Below are 9,525 nucleotides of genomic sequence, written 5' to 3'. Positions count from 1 at the left end.
TTAACAAGTCGATGATGGCGTAGAAATGATGAAATGAATCGATAGCCGGAGATGAGAGCAAGAACAAGCAACTACAAATGAAGAACACAACAAAAGAGTGAAGATTGTGCTCGGCCAGGGGAAGAAGAAGAGTTCAAATATGAGGAAGGACATTTAGTCCCGGTTCCATTTAACAACCGGGACTAAAGTCCGACATTAGCCCCGGCCGGTGAGACGGACCGGGACAACACCTTTTAATCTTGGTTATGTTACCAACCGGGACTAAACGGTGGACTTTAATCCCGGTTGGGGATACCAACCGGGACTAAAGGTCCCTTCTGCCGATCTCTGACACCATAGCCATTGGGCATGAGACTTTTAGTCCTGGTTGGCTTCACCAACCGGGAGTAAAGATGTTTTTGTCCCGAACGCTGATTGAGCCGAGATTATTGTTCATTTTGGGCAAGTGATCAAAGGCCTGTTCTGTAGTAGTGAAAAAAATGTCACAACCATCATAATTCTGTTACACGTCAGTAGGCTGTTTATGGCCCATTATTCATGCCCATGTGTTTGTGGCACGCTCATGAAATACACATAAATTGGAAGAAAGCTCACAATTGACAAAACATTGGTCATCTTTTCATTGAAACCAACAACATTTGTACTTGTACAAGTTTTCATAGGAAATACAAAGGCAATAAGCAAGCTACACGCAAGTAGCTACAAAACTAAGAGAGTAGCTTGCACAATACAACTCATGATTTGCTTGCATAACAAAATCTTTCAAAAATAGCCACCATGAGCACTTTGATCCTCTTGCTGCACCAGTGTACATCTAAGCTCATTCTGACATGAAAACCAAATGTTCCATTCATCACTAATGCAGTCAAAACAAAGTTATGTGGAAAGGTGCCAGAGGTAAAAAATCTTGAAAACTTAGAAGCAGATTCTTCACCATGACTTGGTATAACAAGGCATATATAACTACTGCTTCTTTTTCTTTCATGCAAACTTTAAGCAACAAAATTGTGTTTCCTAACATCAGCAAATAGAACTGAACATCATCCAAAATAAGTTAATTATCGACAACCTTGTCATCTCTTCCAAATAAAATTCCAATAATCCATCAATCACTTCCATGGATCTGAGCTATCAGGAACTTAAAAACTATATTGCCAATTTACCTGTGTAGAATTGCTGAGATATTAGTTCACACCTGTGCAAACAAAAGGAACACCACAACAGTGAAATATTAGGTCACAAAACCATAACTTCAATTCTAAACAGTAAGCTTGAAGCCATGGAGAAATGCGCTGCTGCAGCTATGCCCAACCAAATAGAAAGTTGTAAATACACTGTAAATACACTGCAGAGAATAAAAAAACTGTAAATACATTGCACAACCTAAAAGAACTTTTAGATGTGTACCTATTGCATGGTCTTTCCTAGTGTTTACTGTTGTCATGAACAACGTAACAGAACAGGGACTAGATGCCACACATCTATTTTATGTTATTAATTCTAGCATAGCATTGTCTGCTAGCCAAGAAATGTGAGTAACTGACCATTCTAAAGTCATAACTGATGGACATAAAAAGAATCTAGAGATATGTATTGAGTATCTCAAGTTCTAAGTTCTAACAAGTACTTTTGTCCTTGAGGCTTGGGAAATTTTGAGAAATGATCAACAGTGAGAGGAAAGCAATTAATAGAAAACTAATTAAATTGGCAATTAACCTAAACTTGCAATGTCTGATGGGCCGAACATCAAGATGCGTCATATCCATTACCTAAATTGTGATAACAAAGTTCTGCTATAAATCTAAAACTATTGGTCTTCTCCTATGAATCTAACAAACAATTCAAAGCTGAAACAAAATTGAGTTGGCTGTACTGTTACTCGGCACCAATGTTGTGTTGCTTACCTGAGATAGATATGGGCATGAGCAGCTGCAAAAATGTCATGGACCTACAGGAAACAAACAATAGATAGCCTAAGTAATCAAATCAGCATTCAATTCACCAGATATGCAACAAAGGTAATAAAGTCCCTTTTGCTGGGGATCACTCACTTCTTATATCATTTCAGAAATTACATACCGGATGTTCTGTAAGCTATATGAACATGAATACTAAAGTGTCACTTACTTAAATTGCTAGGTCTGTATATATACAGCAATGAAATAAGTTGTGAACTATGCAGGTTGTCATCAGAAGCTGCAGAGCTACTTAAAGTTCACTACACTATACACGGGTAAATTAGGTGAAAAACAAACTAATTGGTGTCATTCAATTTACAGTAACAGTTGGCCATTTAAGCTACACAGTTTATTGACTACAATGTCATATAGTTATCTACCTCATATACAAAGAGCAGAAATTCCCAGACTAATAATTACTTTTAGCAGTGATCTAGGCCTAAACACATATGTTTCAGAGAAATAAACTCTGTAGGTCATGAGCTAACTGATCTGAGTAGTAATATATCATGTCTAGCAGAGGTAATGATCACTGCACCTTTAGCTAATAACCTTATGAAGATGGTATAGATAGTTATCCATTAGGATCCGAAGGTTGGTGCCCACCTCTGTTTGTAGATAGACCTGGATGCACGACACAACAACAGTATATGAACAATGCCGGTAATAAGGCAACAGGAGATGGATTAATGCATATAAAAAAAAACAGAGGTCTAGCTTTTCATATTTTCAATATTTTGCCCAACCACCAACAAGTTAATGAAATAGGCCACAACTAGTAAGCAGATTATTATTGATCAAGAAAACTTTCATCTAACTGTTTCAGTAGGGACACTTGAATGTTTAGAGTACAGAACAGTTCGTGAGCCCAACTAATAGAGCCATGGCAACCATGTCTACTTCAGCAACACGAACACAGATAAAAACAATTAATATTGTCTTACAAACGAAAAAAATGGACTGCGTGTTTTGCATAACAATAGAGTTAAAGTTTTAATATGAAGAGATTATGCGACGCAGTCACATAGATAATACATATACCCTGTGTAATTGCCGGCAACGTCACACAGGGAAGCACTAATTATACATCTCCTGCAAATCAAATTTTATTCACTAAATTGAACCAAAAGCTTTACACCTACTAATTCCATCGCTACAAATCCTAAGAGCAGCGTTACACCTACTAATTTCCACCACTACTATCCAGATCTGAGATTGATAGAGAGCAGCAGTACCTCGCGTCAACACGAAGGGCTCCAACAACATGTTGCCATGAAACCCAAGATGTGCCTGCGTCGTGGAGGCAGTGTCGCCCTACTTGCTGGAGCGGATGTTGCAGGAGGCTATCGATGGAGGGGACTCGCAGAGAGGTGGCCAGCGGCGTGGACTCACGAAGAGGCGGCCAGCGACGTGGACTTGCGTAGAGGCGGCCAGCGGCGTGGAGACGTGGGTGGCGGCAGCGGCCGTCCAGCACAGGCGCGGGGCGCCAGGCACAGAAGTGGCAGCGGCGGGCGTCTAGACCGTGCGCTGGGGTGAAGTGGAGGCGGCGGATTTGGGGAGTGGGAGAGTGAGGTGCGTGCGTGTAGTTTGGGACTTAAGGGTTTAGATATGGTTTTGGGCCAAAATCTTGAGCGTGCGGTGGGCCGAAAACATCACGCCAATTCGGTGGGCCCAGATTCTTTGTCAATATAAAAATTTTGTCAGTATAAAAAATTTATGAACTCTGATAATTTCTTTTAATACTTAAAAAATAAAACTCATCAAGTTCCATATTTTTTGTAATTGTCAACTTTTCATTCAGCAAAGTTTGAATCATTCAAATTTTGAATTTTGAAATTTTGACACATCTAGAAAATATTTTGACACTTTCTGAAATGCAAAAATTAGCTATGTATCAAATGTAGATCTTGATAAATTCTAACACCCTTGATTTCAAAAGTTTTTCATTTGAGGTCATTTAGTGCCTTATTTGACAAATTTTGACCAAGCCTCATCTTAGATTTTTAAAACATGTGACTAGAGTTTACTAAAGTTCATGAATACCAAGATTGATCCACTCATCAAGATCTAAATTTGATACATAGGATATTTCTGCATTTAACAAAATGTTAGGAAAATGTAGGCCTTGTGACGCACAAATAGGCCATGTGACATAGAAAATATTGTCATTAGATGAAATTAGACTTGTTAAATGACATTTATTGTGACATACAACTTTTAATTGTCACTAAGTCACTATGCGTAAAATATAATGTCACAAAATGGATGATATAGTAACATTCTTACAATTATCATACTAAAAACATTAAAAAGCCATGTATTTCTTGTAGTGTCGCCTTAAGGAACCACCGCGCGTTGGGCCTTGTGGAAGTCCCAAACTAACGTTGGATGTCGACCTTGTTCGTGCCCCCCGGCGCCCCTCGGGGCTCGAGCTCTCCGTACGTGCCTCCTCCTGCCTCAAGGTAGCCACGATCTGACCCTCCGAGGGAGCATGGCCTCGAGTTAGAGGCCCCAGTACAGAAGTCTTGGTCCAATGTTGGGGCGCGGGAGCCTTAGGTAGACACAAGGGTGGCTCAATTCGGCCCGAAGCAAGAGCAGGAGGGGAGCCACCACGCAAGCGACGAGATGAGGACTCCACCCTTGACATGGGACCTCCTTGCCTCTCCTCTTGCAGCACCCGGGGAACGTCTTCCAGCACAGATGAAATGTTAGCTCCGGGTGGGGGTTGCAGGAGACTCTCAAGACACGTCGCCATCCCCTTGTTGTCCTCGCTATCATCATCACCATCATCCTCGTCTTCCTCATTAGGGGAATCATCTTCAGGCTTTGACTTGGCACGACACTACTCGAGCTCCTGCCGGGCAATATTCTTCTTCTTCTTCTGTTTGTTCTCCGCATCTAGCTCTTTCTTATGTTTTTGAGCGGAGAGACGTCTTACCTCATGCTCGATCTCGTCATCTCTTACGGGGGGCTTCGACGACCTGACGTCAATTTCCCCCTGCACAGAAATATCTAGATATTAGAAAGACTATATGTAAATGATGTAGCTTCTGGCACCCTAGCTCAAGACTCTATAGCTCGAGGCACTCACTTGATCGAGGCAGCCCACCTCGGGCACCATGGGGAATGTGTTAACGTCCTCGACCTACAAGGCGCCAGAGCCGGCCGCCCTAACCCTTGTCACCACCTCCTCATCAGGTAGTGCCTCGCTCGATGTCCGAGATGCCTCGAGATCCCTGGACGCGGCGTGTAGACCCATCTCGTCCATCCTCAGTGGACGAGCCATTAGTGGGAGCACCTGTCGATGGAGGACGGCTGAGAGGACGAGAGCCACCGTCAGACCTTCCTAGCGAAGGCGCTTGTGAGTATCGAGGAGGGGCCTCAACTAAGATTGGCGCTCCATGGGCACACCATACTACCAATGCTCTTGATGCGTTGTAATGGCTTGCCCAGTGTAGAGAGGAAGGAGCCCCTCATTGTTGCGTAGGTAGAACCATTGCGAGTCCCACTAGGCATAATTTGACATCAGCCCAGTAGGGATGTACTCGCGATGTTCAACAAAGTGGCAAGACTTCAGCCCTAGGTTAAGGCAGCCCACCCGGACGGACTTTGCCATGCTTGTGACCCCACCAGGGGCATGGAAAAGCTCACCCTGGAAGAGATGGAACCACAACTCGGCATCGTGCCTAGGTAGCCCTCACAGACCGCGGCTAAGATTGTTGTGTTGGAAATGGCATTGAGGGAGAAGTGTTGCAACTTGACCACATAGTAATGGACGAGCGCCCACATGAACGGCTTGGGGGAGAGCCAAATCTGTGGCCGTTCAACTTGACAAAGCAGATGACATAGCGGTCTGCTGGATTCTGCTCCCGATCTTCCACGAGCGGCACAATCCACTCTGGCCATGCCAAGGAGGTGATGAGGCAGAGGAGCCCCTCGCTCACTAGGTCGCGCAGCTAGTGCTCCATCGTGATCGACAGACACCATTCATCGGTAGGCACTAGAGTCACTGGCATGACGCGCAGATCGGCACGACAACAAGATGACTGGGGGAAATCCCTAGCTCTATTTCTCTCTCTCTCTTTCTCTATTGGCTTCTTTTCCCTTGCATGCGTAGGAAGGCAGAAGGAAATAACTAGGTGACAATGGTGAAGAGCAAAAGTTGGAGGAGCGAGTTTGGCCCCTCGAATATATAGGACCTGCCGCAATGGATGGATCAGACAACCACGAACCCCTGCATTAAATGCATTGTCTAACTATTCCTAGATTCCTGTGATAGGACACTTACCATTTCCACCTAAAGAGGATCACGTCACAACGACTCCCTCCTAAAAAGGCACGCCCAACAGGCAAGAAAGCGGATCGCCACCATGACTCCTTCCATAGGAAGGTAAGCCAAGGTCCGACCCACATCAAAATCTCGAGGGAGCTGTCACTCTCGAGTTAGGGTTCAATAGTCACTATTGAGTACTTGAGTCAGGGACACCCAGAAGGGGGCCAACTCGTAGCGAAGCTTGAGATTGAACTATCGAGACCCCAGTGGGAGTATCCAAGGCTAAGACAAACAGCAAGGCAAGGAATCCCCATATAGGGAGGCATCTGTTGATATTTAGGAACGCAATAAGGAATTGATCCGCAAGCGCACGGATATCGGCGAGCACTTCACCCGGGAAATTATCCAGAGTATCGTATTTATTGTTTTACCACTAGGAGAAAGAGTGCATCTGACTAACCGGTCTATTACTACTAACCCTTTAGGCACAAAGAATGTCTTTCGATGTGAGTTATAAATAGAGAAGACTGCAACCGTAGTCTCCTTCTAACCTTGGTAAGGATGATCTATTGTTCTAATGGGGAGGCTAACGGAATCTAGACACCACAAAGGATGTTCAACCCGCACCTATAAACCCTATCCTTCCTGCTAACGAGATGTGATCTGCAAAGGTAACTCGGAATTGTCACGTTCCTCACTACTACCACGGTCCAGCTAGTCAGGGAATATCTATGAGTACCCCAGCCTAAACACCACGTTTACGCCAGCAATGATTACTCTAAACTCTACGCGAAGAGATTAAAGTAAACTCATAAACCAGAAGAACAATAAAACAAGAACTTACTAGAATTTAGAAGTCGAAATACTGAAGAATCCTAGGAGCAAGCTTCAGGTTAGGAGAACTTGATTCCGCAGGTACAAGCTTGGAGTAGACACCGACAGGCCGGGCTTCCTCCAATCTACACCTCCACTCTATCTCTCTCAATCTAGTAGAAACTAGAAGATCTATTTCTACTTTACATTGATTGCTAAGCCTAAAAAGAAATATTAATTAGAGAAGAGGTTTTCCTTCGAGGGCACCCCTCAGTCTCTATGATAATTTCTTCATGTCTTCTCCAGGGGCCAGGGGGGTCTCCTTATATAGTCCTCCTCCTCTATGCGTTTTTGGGTCGGTAGGCGAGGTGCTACTATGTTTTTCTTGATCCAATAGGTCGGTGGAATATCCCGTGCGAAGATAGTCCTGAACTGGATCCAGCAGGGGGCGGGCGCCCAGGTCACCAGGGCGGGCGCCCTGGGCCTGGCCCCTTTCGGCCTCCGTCTTCTTCCCGTGGCTTCTGGAGTCTTCTAGATGGTAGAAAATTGCGCAGCGCGTTGATATCTCTATGTAATCCCGACATGTGGGCCTTTCTTCCTTATTTCCTAATAACCCCCTACAGAAATAGATAAACAACAAAACTCGTGGAATTCTATCAGATCAAACCCTAATTCTAGGTGTTGTTTGCATATTGGTCCTTTCTCTTGTTTATTTGATAATTAAAATTGATACTTAAGGACCGTCAACAAATACCCCCGTACTTAGGCTTTTACTCGTCCTCGAGAAAAGGATGGTTAAGAACAATATCTGGGTAAACATTTAAAACATTCTTTATATTTGCAGGGTGTTAAAAAATCACTGTGTACCATAGTCAGGGATGTTTATGGTTAAGAGTAAAGGTCCTTTCTTCTCAATCCTGCCACTTGGAGTTTTTTGTATTTTTTTGAAAGAGAGTTAGCATACCTTTTATCCTCAAAGGTTCTCTCAGATCACTCATTATCTTCTATATATCTTACTGAGGCTGTTTTAATTTGCAAAAATTCTCAAGCATACTTACTTTGCATTTATTGCCTCATCAAAACGTGATCCGCGGAGGGAAATGTCATACTCTTAGATCAAAGACTTTGGAAATTAAAATCTTTGTCAACTCTTGCTGGCATATTGCTTATTAGAGGGACCATGGGCTATCATTTTTTTCCTTCTCTTCTCTCTCTTTCTTTTTTTTAGTGGATACCGAAGTACCCCTAATTCTACTGCCGGACACTTGTCCATTTTTTCTGCGAGGTTGTCGAGCACTTGCTCCTTTTTATTTCCTCGAAATATCTCTATTTTTGCATAGCCCATGCCTCTAATGCAATAATACTTCAGAAGAGTGAATCTTTCTGAATAAATGTCTTGATCTTAGGAGCATGATAAATCTCTCAACCAGGGTCTAACTCATTTTGAACAAACTCAATACAGAGTAGATAGCTTTTATAATCATAATTAATATTTTCAGTTCTATCAGGCATATAAAGCACTGAGGATGGTAGCTATAATTTTGAAAATTTTGAAATAAATTCTCCAAGCAACAATGATATCAAGAATAAGAAACTCATACTCTACCATCACATATTCCATATTGACTTAAGTGACACAGGGTTTTAAAATGATTTTTAATAATTGCAAGTTTTCAGGAAATATCACAGATTGAGATTAATCATGATTAGAAATATTTTAATCTTTTTAATTTATCATGTCGGAAACAGTAATCTGCATAATCAAGATAGTTGTATGTGTAAAGTAAAGTGTGCAGAGTGTGTACCTGAATCGTGGAGTGGTGTAGTCGGAGTGTGTTTAGCATGTCGAGGGATCTCCCCCATACTTGTTTTCTGCTTTCTTGCACAAAAATAAAGTAGAGACACACAAGACATAATAATAATAATAATAATACTCTTTATTAATCTTGAGGCATTTATTACAAAAGACTTGTAGCAAACTGATGATAATAGTAAACCTAAACCGAATTTAAAGATAGATGACTAAGATGCATTGCCTTAGCGGCGCTCTACTTCCTTAATCTTCTTGTTGGCACTGGCAAGATCCTGCCTAAGGCCTAGTATAATAGTGTTGTGGTTAGAGAGCTGCCTAGTGAGGGAATTAATTGAGGACTGGAGATCTATGATAACTCTGTCTAGTCTGCGAACATCCTCATCAATGTCTACTATAGTCTTGCGACGCTTGGGAGGTGTCTCAAAAGCATTGAGAGCGTGCTTCGGGGCTGCCTTTGGAGGGATGAAACGGACTTTGGCTGCTCGAATCCCTTCAAAGTAAGGTCTTTCCTCCTCCGTAGTGTAGCGAACGCTGCTGATCTCGCCGCTCCGGTTGGTCTTTACTCCAACGACCCTCTCATTGGGTCTAGGTGGAAGGATCCTCGTGCCGGTTGGCACCTTGATGGTGGTCTTCGTCTTGGATGATGATCCCTTGAGGAGTAGGGGTTG

General features: G+C 42.9%; 1 long non-coding RNA gene across 1 annotated transcript; it reads right to left on the bottom strand.

Annotated features, from left to right (window-relative positions):
- On the bottom strand, nt 1,172-3,374 carry LOC110435508. The gene is made up of 4 exons (XR_002453229.1): nt 3,194-3,374; nt 2,497-2,582; nt 1,905-1,948; nt 1,172-1,195 (listed from the first exon to the last, which is right to left on the bottom strand). It is a non-coding gene; the product is annotated as an uncharacterized LOC110435508 (long non-coding RNA).

This window comes from Sorghum bicolor, chromosome 5, assembly GCF_000003195.3.
Source record: "Sorghum bicolor cultivar BTx623 chromosome 5, Sorghum_bicolor_NCBIv3, whole genome shotgun sequence".
Lineage (NCBI taxonomy): Eukaryota > Viridiplantae > Streptophyta > Magnoliopsida > Poales > Poaceae > Sorghum > Sorghum bicolor.
This window is presented reverse-complemented; position numbering and strand designations above follow the sequence as displayed.